At 31.4% G+C, this 13920-nt stretch overlaps 1 protein-coding gene across 2 annotated transcripts in view; it reads left to right on the top strand.

The window, feature by feature from the left end:
• The window catches only part of LOC118185717 (A disintegrin and metalloproteinase with thrombospondin motifs 9-like), a 690813-nt gene that overhangs the window by 475361 nt on the left and 201532 nt on the right, over positions 1-13920 (top strand). The gene's annotated exons all lie outside the window — the stretch shown is intronic.

Below are 13920 nucleotides of genomic sequence, written 5' to 3'. Positions count from 1 at the left end.
ATTTCCATCAGTTTCATGTAATACAGATTTAATACAAATACATAATACAAAATTTCTTAAACAAAAGCCGTCATCACTTAAAATTTTAAAGCTTTAAAATTCTTATGATATGTTTCTTTCGCTCAGATTTTGTATATAAACAAGCTTCTTAATATGTGTGTGTACATGTGTTCAGCTTCATGTCATTTTTTCGTCTTCCTGAAATAAAAATATCATATTTTTTATCATATTGGAGATAATCTCTGTTTTCTGCATAAATGATATTTTAACCTATCATATATAAATATATGATAGGTTAAAATTTGCATTTGTTATCTTTGACCCAGAAACATTTGAATACTGTAATAGATTCAAAATTTTAAAGCGCATATCTCATTTTAATTAGTGTGACGTATTAATATGCTGTGCATGAATATCTGTCTACCTGATTGAGCGTTTTGTGGTTGCACTTGAAGTAATAGAGATTCATGTCGTATCCATATACCTATATATATATATGTAATTAATAGAGGCAATACTTTTTGTTTTAGGGAATATGGCTTTATTTTTAAAATATGCTGTCAATAATATTGAAATACTTGGTATTCAACACTAGCAGTCTCAAAATTTTATATTCCCTCCGTCCTAAACTAGTTGCTACACTTAGGTCGAAAGTTTTGTCCCAAATTATGTGCTACATTTCAAGTAGGTGGAGTTATAAATAACTTTCAATGCATTTTAGTAGATGGATATCAGTAAAATTATAAAGTGTGCTACAAGAAATATAACGCTGCATACTAGGTTTTTCATGCTCCGTTTTTACTTTCTAGAAATGTAGCACTTATTTTGGGACAATTTTATCCACGCAAATTTAGATGGTTCGCACGAGAAAGCCACGCCCCATTTTGTAAGGACTATTCCCGTATTTCAGAAAGATCGTGTTTATATGTGATTAAGGCAAAGCCTCGAGGGCTATCTGCCTAAGGTGAGGGATACCTTCGTGGAAGAATTTTTCTAAGGCAGACTGGCTCGTATAGACAAGACAGATCATTGAATTTATATTTAATTAGCCGGAAGAATTTAAGCGATTACTGATGGAAGAGTCCTTACAAAATGGGGCGTGGCTTAAGGGTGTGCGAAAGCTGGATTTTTGAAACTAATTTAGTACTGATTTAAGGAGGTAATGTTTAATAAGTAAAGTTGTTGTTGATTTATAGCGTACCACCCTGAAATTTCTGGAAAATGTACAAACAAAATCATAAAATCTTCAGTATCAATAATCAGTACTCGAATGTAGCAACTAATTTGGGACAGAGGAAGTATATGATTCATTGTGAATTAATGTCATACATGTTATTATTATACGCTGTAGGTGACACTGGAATACTTGGGATTCATCACTAACAAGCTTAGAATTTTATACAAGATTCATTGTGATTAATCTCATGTGTCATTATTATATACTGTCGGTGATATTGACATGTTTGGTATTATTTTGAATATCTGTAGTGTTGCGTTTACTCTTCAGAGCTCTAAATCTGCATTACTTAAAATTTTATTTTTGAATATTTCCTAAAAAAGTATTTTATATTAATTAAAAAAGAGAAAAAAAATCTTCAGTACCTAAAACCAAATTTCTTTTAGAAATACTTCTTCTCTTATGTATTTACAAATTTTAGATCATCATTTCTTAATTACATATTTAATAGTGACTCTAAATTATTTTGTTGCATAGGACAACTGATATTAATACGATGAAAATTTTGCGCTGAAACAGTTTATGTTCTTAAGCTACCTGCTAACATCGTACTATATAACTTCGTACTATATTTTAAAGTAAAAACATGTGCTCTAAATTACCCTTAAATTAGAATAGTTAACTCTAATAAGTATAATTAAAATTAGCGTATATCTAGATGCAAACAGACAGACAGACAGACAAAGTAGACAGATGTCTTGTTTTGCACCCGCTAAGTCTTTCAGGATTTAAATTCAGAATCAAGTATCTGACCGTTATATATAAAAAAAGAAAAATGGGATAACTTGAAATTTCATGCCTTCTTTCTAAATAAAAATATTTTTATTATAAAGAAGTGCATAATTTCTGACTCCTACAGATTTATCGTTTTTAAATTTTCCATATAACAAGACAATTATTTATCTCGGGTACCATTCTGCTCATTGTTAATGTAGCAAAGCGTAGCGGAATAGTATCGCCATCTTGCGGTCAATAGAAATTTCACGAAGGCCACCGAAAACACAAAAGAATATTTTCACACTGGCAGGCCTTGAGTATAAGTTGGCCTTGACAGTTGTAATGACTGTTTCTAACGAGCGGCTAAACCAGATTCTATGGCTAAACCCCGCTGGGAATTGAAGCAATTCAACCACTTAGAATTGACTTACGGCATGATTTTCTGTTGTCCACACGCTGTTTTTGTGCGAAATTGAAAAGTCATTAAAATGGTGAATAATATGAAGAGCCCTTATGATATAGCCCCTAATGGGATTCCGGGATGAGGTCTTTTAAAAGCAGGATAAATTTCTGCTGAACACCAGAATACGTAACCAAAGCATGAAATGGTGACTGCATCAAAGAATATGAAAACGTTGTAGACGTTCTTTGGCTTCATACTGCTTGGGTAGAAATAATTCGTTTTATTTTGGTTATTATTTTGTGGTACACGGATATGATTTAATATTTAATTTGCTGTAAGGACGATAAGTCAGGAATGTGCAATATTTATTGTGACTAATTTAAATCTGAATTTCTAAAACAAATGCAACAACTTTATATCCTACTCAACTTACTGGGTATTCCGCTTTTGATTTTCTCATACCCTTTATTTACTATTGATAAAAATTACTGTATTGTGAAATTTCTTTGCTCTTTGTGTATTTGAAAATGCTTGATGATATTTAGATCCTTATTATTTCATATACTGTAAACATCGTAAAATTCAATAAAGAAAAATATTTTAAGAATGTTTCCTTTTTTTCTTTTTTTTTTTTTTTGATAGATCTTAGAAATCTCCTTTTTGTATATTTTTCCATAGGCAAAACTACATTAACAAAAGCTCCTACACAAACACAGAAAATGCAATAATTATTCAGAGAATCTGTATATTAAAATGCAGAGGTGAGATAGCTCGTTAACATTTCAGCTAACCTATTAACTTCCAAAAGAAAAAATAATTGAGAAATTAAGTGAAACTTGTTTTGTGCATTATTCTCTGTAAATAATTCGATTTCGTTTTGTTGTGTTACGTAAAAATATAATTTTTCAAGTCTTGCAAGAAATGGAACATTAGCAAAATCAAGTAATTTTTATTCATCACAAATCTGTGGAGTATTTTATACTTCATATTACACTGTATGTGTTGCTATGTACATTGGTTTTTTTTTTTTTTTTTTTTTTTAATCAGGACTTTTCTGAATAATATGCACTAATTTATCAAGCAGCTTTATTAGACTTAAGAATTTATAATTATATATTAGGAAATTGCACTGTTTTTAATCTCCAATTTTAATTTTGTTTCCTAATGGTTATGATTTCAGATGTCAAGTAGTGGTCACTATCAAAAATTCTATAAGTTTTACTGAGATCTCATACATTTGCTTTTTCTGATAAATAAAGTATTCCAGTAATAGCTACCACCATTGGATTCCTCTAAGTGTTACTTTGTAAGGAGCAGCAAATTTTATTCTGTAGCCTGCGCATCTACTGCCTATATTCTTATAATTTGCTATCATTTGTGATTATGGAACTGTGGTGAGTTTTCATAATTGTGTAGTAATTTTTTTAATAGAGATGTAAATACAAAAAACTAAATTTGTTGTTTTTTCGTAAATATATTTTTTGTACTCCTAAAGCAGAACATGTATAAAAATATTTCAGTTGATAAAAAATTGTGCAAATTTGTTTTGCTCGAGTTCTATACTCCTGGTAGTAAAGGAGAATATTTTCTTAATTGATGATTACAAAGCATGAAAACAGTATCTTCTTGAGGGAAAGATTTTCATGGTGTATATTTAATGTGTATGTGACACACGAAAAAATTCCCATGCAGCTAGCCTATCCATAAGGGCTCAGACTACCAGTGCTGTGTAGTCTTACCCACTCAGCTTGTGATGAATACTAGTTATGACAGATGGTGATAACTTTTCTCAGTCTGAAAGCTTTTGTCCATTTTATAGAAAGTTTCTTACTTTACTACTTTACTCTGCTGTAGAATCTTTGGAGGACGTCATCATTACATGACATACCATCATTGTTATTTCTTCATATCAAAACTGATTTGGCAGCTGCTTTCTTTTTTTTATTTGGAATAATTATTCGTAGTGGTAGCAAAGAATATCTAAGGAGAGAAAGAGGATAGAGATTCTTTGGTGGTAGTGTATGAAAAGGACTTTTTATAATTGTTATTCTCGTAGCAGATAAAATAAATTAACATCATTCAGTTCATTATATTATTGTATAAGAGTCAAAAATGGCTTGACAAATGAGTGGGTATCTGAGGATAAGACCGCATTTAGTTATATAATTAACGTTCATTTATTTCTCTAACAATGGTTTACACTAATGTTATGTTTTCACAATATCTAACATATGAAACAGCAAGCCTATTTTGCTTGGTTTAAGGTTTCTAATGAAATATTTAAGGGTTAAATTTTAATGAAGTGTTAAATGAATAAAAACGACTTACTTGTACATAGAAAATAAGCAGCGGAAATATTTTAACTTCAGGTTATATTTTGTGTTTATGCATATCACACTATGTGCAAAAAATATTTTAAAATCTAGTATTAAAAACCTTAAAATTGACAGATGTTGAGAATTTATAAAAAATATTCATGTTATGCAACATATGATGTTTTTGCCAATATATATTAAATTGTAATTTATGAACCTGTATAAAATTTTGATTAAAATATCCAGTGGTGAGCTATGAAAATATTAACAAAGCACTCGCACTTTATTTTATCAAAACAAAATACCAAGTTCTAATTAAATATTTTAATTTTCACAAAAGCAGAAAATGCAAATAACTGTACATGAAAAAAAAAAGTTTAATAAAAAAGATCACAGAAATTACATAAAATATCAAATAAATTTCATTATACAGTCAAAAGTCGTTAATCCGTTTAATAATAAAAGTCGTCGGGACTTCGGCGATTCTGGATTATCGATTTTTCCGGATTATAGATCATCAGTTTAAATCTGGTAAGATGGTATGCAGAAATTATAAAATTAAAAATCTGAAACCATAATTTATGAAATAAAGAACAATTATGATCTAAAGGATATCAAAATTTACAAAAAAAAAAAAAAGCTTAATATTTATTTGTTTACTTTATTAAACATTTCTTTCAATATAAGTTGTTTAAGTTGCTTCGTTTTTTATGTGATAATACATTCTCTTTAATTCTTTAAACAGACATAATTTCTTGTTTAGTTACAAAGTTCCGCTGTTCAAGTCCTATAATTGCTGTGTCGAGAATACCGACTAATTTGTCAATTGAAATTTTTTCGTTTTCAATAACCTCTGTCACTTCTTCGCTATCGGAAGCGAATTATAATGACGAGGAATTTTATTTAAATCATATCAAAGATGGAGTACATCGAGATGAAATACTACATTTAATAAGGAATTATAAGCCAAATAAAATAAAAACATCTGCTCTGAAGATAAGGATAGTGCTGACAGATCAACTTCCAATTCATTGTGCAGCGTTAAAGATAAACAAAGGATATGCTTTTATCCATTTTTTTGTAGCAATTCCACTTTTTGTTTAATGAACTTCGAAACATACTTTCGCTTTGTAGATCATTTACATATTAATAAATATATATCAGAAATTCTATTTGACATAATTGAAAGTTCAAGCTTACTTTTATAAAATTGCTCTAACAGTCTGCAAAAAATAATAAGCCGGATCCAATTCAAAGATTAAGGAACAACGCAATCTGCAACATTAACTGAAATAGGTAATTAAATAATTTTAGCTTAGCTTATATCATCCTAATACATTAAACGCGCACTCATAAACGTATTTTGCGCACAAGCATATTCTCAGCCGTAAAGGCCTTACGCACATGCGTCAACGCGACGCATGCGCAGAAAGTTTGAAGCTTTGAGGTCCGGATTACGGGTGTCCGAATTAACGACTTTTGACTGTATGCACATTTTATGCCCAAAGTTGCAGCATAAATATTTTCTTGTCTCACCTCAGTTCATCTTTTGGAAGATTTTAAGAAGCAAGCAGAGATTTTTTTTTTTAAGTTTATATTCTATTAAAGGTTTCCCCATTTAAGATTGTCTTTAAATCTGAAATTTATTTTGGGTCAAAGAAGATATTCTGGAAATACTGTTGATCAGGGTGAAATCCTGTTTAGCCTCACCTTTATTAATAGCAATTGTGTCCATAATGACTGTAGCTTCTGTTGCAGTATTAGGAATTTCATTATGCAATTTTCATGTTAAATCCATCTCGGTGAAAGCGCCAAAGAAATTAAATTTTTATTTCACGCTTTAATGTAAATTTTAACGTTTTTTAAAGTCTGATTACAACATACAAGGCTTGTTTTTCAGGGAATAAATAACAAGCAAACAAAAAGAATATGGGTTTTGCAATTTGATTGCAAATTTAACAAATGGCTCATGCAAACCTCCCACAATTCACCACTGAAGGTATCTTAATGGACATTTTGTACCTCATTTAATGTTGCAAAAACTTAATATTACTATTACTAAGAATGGGGTTTTACTTGTATGTATCAGAGTTATATTTGAAGATATCTAGAGAAATTTCAAGATACTTTCAGCTCAGTGTAATTGTTGACTAGGTTCCTTTCCATTGTAGAATTACTGGTAATGAAAAAGCTGATTTCCTTACAAAGAAGGAACACACCTAATGAGAAGCATTATTATAGTTTCCACTTTCTAAAGCTTTTGACAAATATAATTTGTAGATTTTTCATACAGAGTGATTGCAAACATGTAATAAAAAAACCTGGGATGCTGTTTGAATGAATTCACCTGTGAACCCGGATTCTCGAAAACATGTAGTTGTTAACAAAATTCAAAATTTTGGCAGGCCATGAATAACGTATGTCAGTAAAACGGACGCCATATTTTAACGTTAAGCTGCTATTTTTGCCTGACTTTAATTTTACATGTTTTTATCAGTTGAGTTTGACGTACTTTTATCTGTTTTTGAATATCAGCAACATTGATTTATCTAAACCATGGATTATATCAAAATAAAGTATTTTGGAATAGCTTTAAGTAAGATAAGTATGTTTTACAGAAATATAAATTCTGATAGTACTGAAAGTTTATAAAATTAAATACCTAATACTATGTGCATTTGTTTGGTTATACGAAACCTATGCCCATACTGCTTGATAGAGTACTCTAGCTGATTTGCTTTTGTAATATACCTATAAGACACATAAGAATTTCACTGTCATATTGATGTCCAGAGCCATAATAATCTTGTTTTGCAGATTAGGTATAGTATTGGGTAGTTATGACACAAAATCTTTGTTCTTCATTTAACATTTTATGGAGATCATTAGACCAGATAAGCTGAGCAAAATGAGTTCAAAAGCACATTTTTTAGGATTGAAACCTAACTATCAGTATTTAAAATGCACAATATTTTTGTTATATTATATGTCCAAAATCTGCGCTTAATGCATAACTTTTTAGCGTATAATAAAATGTGTTGACATACACTATATATTGTTATATATACTTTTTAACACAATAAATTAAAACTTCATTAAACTAATAAAATAGCAAACTTTAAATGAAAAATTATTTAATTGTTAGGTCAGTTGATGAAATACTTTATTTAACCCGTGAGCACACGCAACGGGTATGTCATACCCATGTACATTTTTCTTTTTGTATATTTCTCACCCATTCTTTCGTAAAAGGATGAAACTTGGTGCAGCTGAGTTCAAGGTCACATACTTAAATGGGGGAAATTCCTGAGGTGACAGGTGCAACGGTTTTTTAGGAACAGCATTGTTCGGGCATCTCATACCCGTGCGTGTACTCGCATTTCTCAGCGAGTCACTTCACACTTCTTGTTTTCAAGCTTTTAGTGTAGGTTTTTCTTGAGTTGTATGGCGCCATATATTCCTTACGATGAAGAGATGAAAAGATTGAGAAATCTTCTTGAAACAGTTTCTTCTGATGAGGATTCATTTAGTGAAGATGTTGATGACGAAGAATATGATAGTAATCAGGATTCATCCATAGAGAGTAGTGATTCAGATACTGAAACAGAAAATGAAACTTTGGAATGTAGCAATGAGTTTTATGTTGGAAAAAATGGAGTAAAATGGAACAAAAATAAATTCCGGACTAATATTAGAATTGGTGCCAAAAATATTATAACTAAACTCCTTGGAAATACAAAGTATTCTAAAGACTTCTCAACACCTTTAGATTCCTGGTCACTGCTTATCGATGAAGATATGTTAAAACATGTAGTCGACAATACAAATATTTATATTGATTCAGTACGTGGAAATTTCACTCGTGAACGGGATGTGAAAACAACAAATGAGTTGGAAATCAAAGCTTTAATTGGATTGCTGTATTTATGTGAAGTTTATAAATCATCCCATGTGAACGTAAGAGATTTGTGGGCAACAGACGGAACGGGAATTAACATATTTCGGGAAACAATGTCAGTGAACAGATTCCTCTTTCTTTTACGATGCCTCCATTTTGATGACATTAGAGATCATCCCAGTAGAAGAGACATTGATAAATTAGCTCCGATCAGAGAATTTTTTAGAAATTTTGTCACAAATTGCCAAAAGGCTTATACTGTAAGAGAGTATGTGACCATTGATGAGAAATTGGAATCATTCAGAGGTCGTTGTTCCTTCAAACAATATATGCCCAACAAGCCAGCAAAGTATGCATAAAAATATTTGCTCTTGTAGACACAAGGGTATTTTATACCTGGAGAATGGAAATTTATGCTGGTAAACAACCAGATTGGCCATTTCAAGTTGAAAATGGTGCAAGCGAAGTTGTCAAACGTTTAATAAGGCCCTTATACAACTCTGGTCGAAATTTAACAGTTGATAATTGGTATATGGGATATGAATTATCTCAAAATCTCCTAAAGAAGAAAATTACGATAGTAGGTACAATGCGTAAAAATAAGAGAGAAATCCCACCTGAGTTTCTGGCAAAGAAAAGAGAAGTATATTCTTCAATTTTCGGTTTTCAGAAAGAAGCAACACTTGTATCTTATGTGCCGAAAAAAAATAAGAGTGTGATCCTATTATCCACAATGCATTCCAGCGATCAAGTCGATGAATCTACTGGGGAATCTAAAAAGCCTGAAATCATTACATTCTATAACATGACAAAAGGAGCAGTCGATGTTGTAGATGAGATGGCAGCTGCGTATTCTACAGCAAGAGTAGCACGTTGATGGCCTATGGTGATTTTCTTTTCAGTGTTAAATGTGGCTGCCATTAATGCAAGAATAATTCTACTATCAAAGAAGGAACCACCAACGGAATACCGTACCAGGCGTACTTTTCTCAAAGCCTTAGGGATGCAGCTAATAGAAAGTGTTCAAAATGAACGACGATGAGCATCTGTAGTTCCTGATTCTAGGCAAACACTGACCACCGATGAACATGTTAACAATGAACCCTCCCCCCAAAAAACCTAAAATTACTTACAAGAGGTGTACAGAGTGCCCCAAGAAAAAAGATAGAAAGACTAGATTCATTTGTGAAAATTGTAGCAAAAGTATATGTTTGGAACATATGACCTCATTTTGTAAACAATGTTAAAAAAATTGTAAGTAAATAATTTTACCTCTCCTTATTCTTTCATATTTTGTCTAAAAAGAAGTATTAACTTGGTTTTACATTTTAATTTCTTTTAAAAACCGATTAATTTTATTCATCAAATTTTTAATTACAAACTTTTTATTTGGATATGACATACCCGGCGCTTGTTCTTGTGTTCGTCGGATCGGTGCGTGTGCTCATGGGTTAATAGTTCATGGTGAGTTTTTAGCCCCCTCTGATTTAACTATTGTGGATTAGTACTGATGATTTGGACCTGTTTTTATAAAAATAATATGCATATTACATATGATTTCCTTTTATTTAATATATTCTGATATATGCATTTGAGTTTTTTTTTTTAATTAGTTAAAAAAAAAAAAAAAAAAAAAATTATTGTACTTAAAATAAGGTATAAGGTCACTTTCACAGCAACATAACTATTTCTAAATTAACTTTTACTTATCAGAATCAATTTATTTATCTTAAACACCAATTTCTTATTACAGTGAACTTCAGTTTCTTCATTTTTCTTCTTTAATTCTGTAATTTCATCTGAAATTCCTTAAATTTGAAATTAAGATGATATTTTAAAACTCACTGATTATATTGTGTTCTGCAAAAATCAAATGCTGTTGTTTATGGATAAATTAATTGTAACCATGTTAGCTCAAATGCATGTGTTTTTTTTTGGGGGGGAGGAGGAGTATTGTTTTTGGGGAAAAAATTGCAATTTTTAAGCCATAATTTTAATTTCAAATTTTTTTCATGAATATATTCATTTTTGCTTATGATTATTATAGTAGCTATGCAGTGTTTCATTGTGAATTATAATGTTATATAATATATCTTTACAAAATTCTGTAAAATTGCACATATCTTTAGGTTTTAAATTAATTGTATTGTGCATAGGATGTGAAATCACTGAATTATGAATATTAGTTTTCCTGTAGTAACTGGAATGCAAAGAGACTTTCTCTTGTTCTCTGAGCTTTCATTATAAGTCACGGGGCTAAAGCCACAAAACAGTGGTAATTCACCTTAAGGTCTATTCTTGCAGTCGGCGGGCTTCGTCATAGTTTCATCATTTTCCTTATGGATGATATAAATTTAGCATAATTTCCTGAGAAAATCCTCCTTAAAGTCATTCCTTACAGTATGCAGATAGCCCTATTTAGTGCTTTGCCATAATTAAACTGATCTCATTTAGTCCGGGTTCAGCTATCATGAATGAGATGTCAGTTGACTGCGCATGCCACTTGTCCTGTGCTTACTTGACCACGTATGAATGTTTGTTCATAAAACTTGAGCAGGTATGAATGTAATGTCTGTGAAATGGAGAACATGTAAAATCTCTTAATTTAAAAATCCTCTTTACAGGCTGTTCATAGCAAAAATAAATAAAAGAACTCTTGATCAAAACTGAAATGAACCTTAGGCAAGCATCCTTTTTGTGCTTTACTTAAATTGACTATACTAATCCTTTTGGTTGAGCATAGTGCAACCATTTATATGTAATTTGTAATATGAAATGAATAGCGCAACTAGTATGGGCAAATTCTTAAGTCAATCAATAACACTTGTCTACAAATACAGAAAAATACATACTTCTAATATATATATATATATATTCAATAATAAATCTTTATATTTTTTCACTTTTAAAGTTTTTGTTTCTATTTTTTCACTTCTGTTCTTCACTTTTTTCACTCACTTTGTTTTTCCACTTCCGTAATTTCTTTTCTGGGTTAGAGTTACTAAGATTTAAGATGTCAGGAATTAATAGATTACTATTCCTGAAATGCCACCAGACCTTGGTTTGTGTTTCATGCAAAAGCTTTTGAGACAATTTGTAAAACACTAGCATTCAACCCTAAAGTGGGATTTATTGTCAGATAAAAAGAAAAGAAAAAAAGTTACATTAAAATATTTGTTAATATTCAGCAAAGCAAGCAATATCATTTAGTTATATTAATAGTTATGAACTGAATCTACTTCATACTTAATGACAGCAATCTAATAATACTGTTTAATGTTTATATAGTTGTATGTCATCATGAGAACACTTAAAGAATTAAATAAAATTTATATTGTATAACAATGCAAAATTCAAAAATGTGTTGTCATAAGTGATGTTGCTACTCATAAATTTCTTATACACAAAAATGGTTCTTATTAATAATAATCATTCACTTTACAAGAATAAGATTTCAATGCTTTTCTTTGTTTTCTTTAAAACTAATATATTGAATTAAATTGTATGTTAAAACAGATACTAGTCTCCTAATAGTCTCATTAGCTCCAAGTGACATGATCATCTTTATCCAGTTGTGAGATTTCTTGTGTACACTATATACTAATAAGTTTTTGGACAACTGTGATAGAAAAGAAAAACAAAATTTATTCGTATTTAATAGCTGGTAGAGCTTCCACAAGTGACAATTGCAGCCTCAAACCTCTGAAGTATGCTTTCCACAACTCCTTCTTTGACGGCTATTGGTATTTTATTTCACTCAGCTTGGAGAAGACATGCAAGTTATTTCACCCATGTTGGATGGATATTGCACCCTTTAATTCAGCAATCCAGCGCAACCCAGGGGTTCTTGATAGGGTTTAGGTCTGGGCTATGGGCAGGCCAGTTCAAATGATAGGCCCCGTTGTCACCATACCAATCCATAGTGCACCTCGCAATAGGACAAATGGTGTTCTCCTTCTGAAAGTAATATGAGTCCAACCCATAAAACTGCTACAATGTGAATAAGCACACTTTCATCCAAAATAGTGCAGTAGGCATCAGTATTGAGCTTACCATGAATTTGGACCAAGATCCATACCAGAAGAAACACCCCCCAGACCATAATTCCACCTATGCTGAACTTTACTGTGGGCACAACTTATTCTGGCAGGAGATGTTATTCTCCAGGCAGACGCAAGACCAGACCCAGCCATCTGAATGGTAGAGGGTGAACTTTGATTAGTCTCTCACAAGAACTCATTTCTACTGATAAATGGCCTGTGCTTTGCAGCACATTAATGGAGCAATGCAGTTGGACTTCATGATCAGACTTATGAGCGGCAGCATGACGATGGAAACCAAGCAAATGTTCTTTCTTATGGATGATATTCATTGAAACAACATTCCTGGATAGCTCCTGGAACTCCTGGAGTATGTGGGCCATCAGCTGGATGCGGTTCATCCGAATATCTTTGGACAACACTCGTTGGTTTTTATCTCCCAATTTTGTGAGTCTGCTGACTCAGGACACATTCCAGCAATTGCTGCTCACCTTCCTATTTTGAATCACATAGGCCACAGTCAATTTTGGTAATTCAGCTCGCTAACTATGCCCCTAAAGGATTGGCCATTTTTGTGATACCTGGCAATTTTACCTGTCTCGAAATCAGATAACTCTGCACTTCGTGGTGTCTTGCATGCGACTAATGCCAATGTTATCTTCTACATGATATTTAACAGTGGAGGGCATGACGTATATCAGCACCACAAATATAGGCATTTGCTTGGGGTCCAAATACTTACTGGTAGAAAGTGTATTGGCTTATAATTATGAAAGTTGATAAAAGCAGGTACTAAAATGAATAAGTATATAAATTATCTTATAAATGCTTTTTGAACAGAGTTCTTCCTAAACCCATCCAAAAACCTGTGCGACTCAGAGTGTTAAGGAGAATCTGAGTGATATATGCAAGCATAGAACCTCATTTTAAAGTTTAATTTTGAATTATATATTTTTACTTGTTTGTACATTAATTTTCAAGCAGTAAATGCCATTTGTGAGCATTTGTAATAGTTGGAATATTTAGGGCACAGTGCCAAATATGAGTGCAGTCCTAAGTAAAAAATGTAAATTAAAAGTAAGTGGTTGTCTGAAGAAGGAATAAAAAAAATCATCTAATTTATAGCTGAAGACAATAAATAAAAGCAAATAACAGAGAACTAAAAATTAACATAAACATAAATACATAAATAGAACAAAAATTTTGGGGAATATGGGAGCAGCCTTAATTTTTAGAGAACTAAAACTTATCCTTGAAATTTAAATGACATTTTATACAAAAAACTTAGCATCTAACAGAAAGCTTGACAT

The sequence above is a fragment of the Stegodyphus dumicola genome, chromosome X1 (genome assembly GCF_044657685.1).
Source record: "Stegodyphus dumicola isolate Sdum_Otavi_A_Nest chromosome X1, ASM4465768v1".
NCBI classification, from domain to species: Eukaryota; Metazoa; Arthropoda; class Arachnida; order Araneae; family Eresidae; genus Stegodyphus; species Stegodyphus dumicola.
Note: the sequence above shows the minus strand (reverse complement) of the source record. Positions and strands in the feature narration are given on the sequence as shown.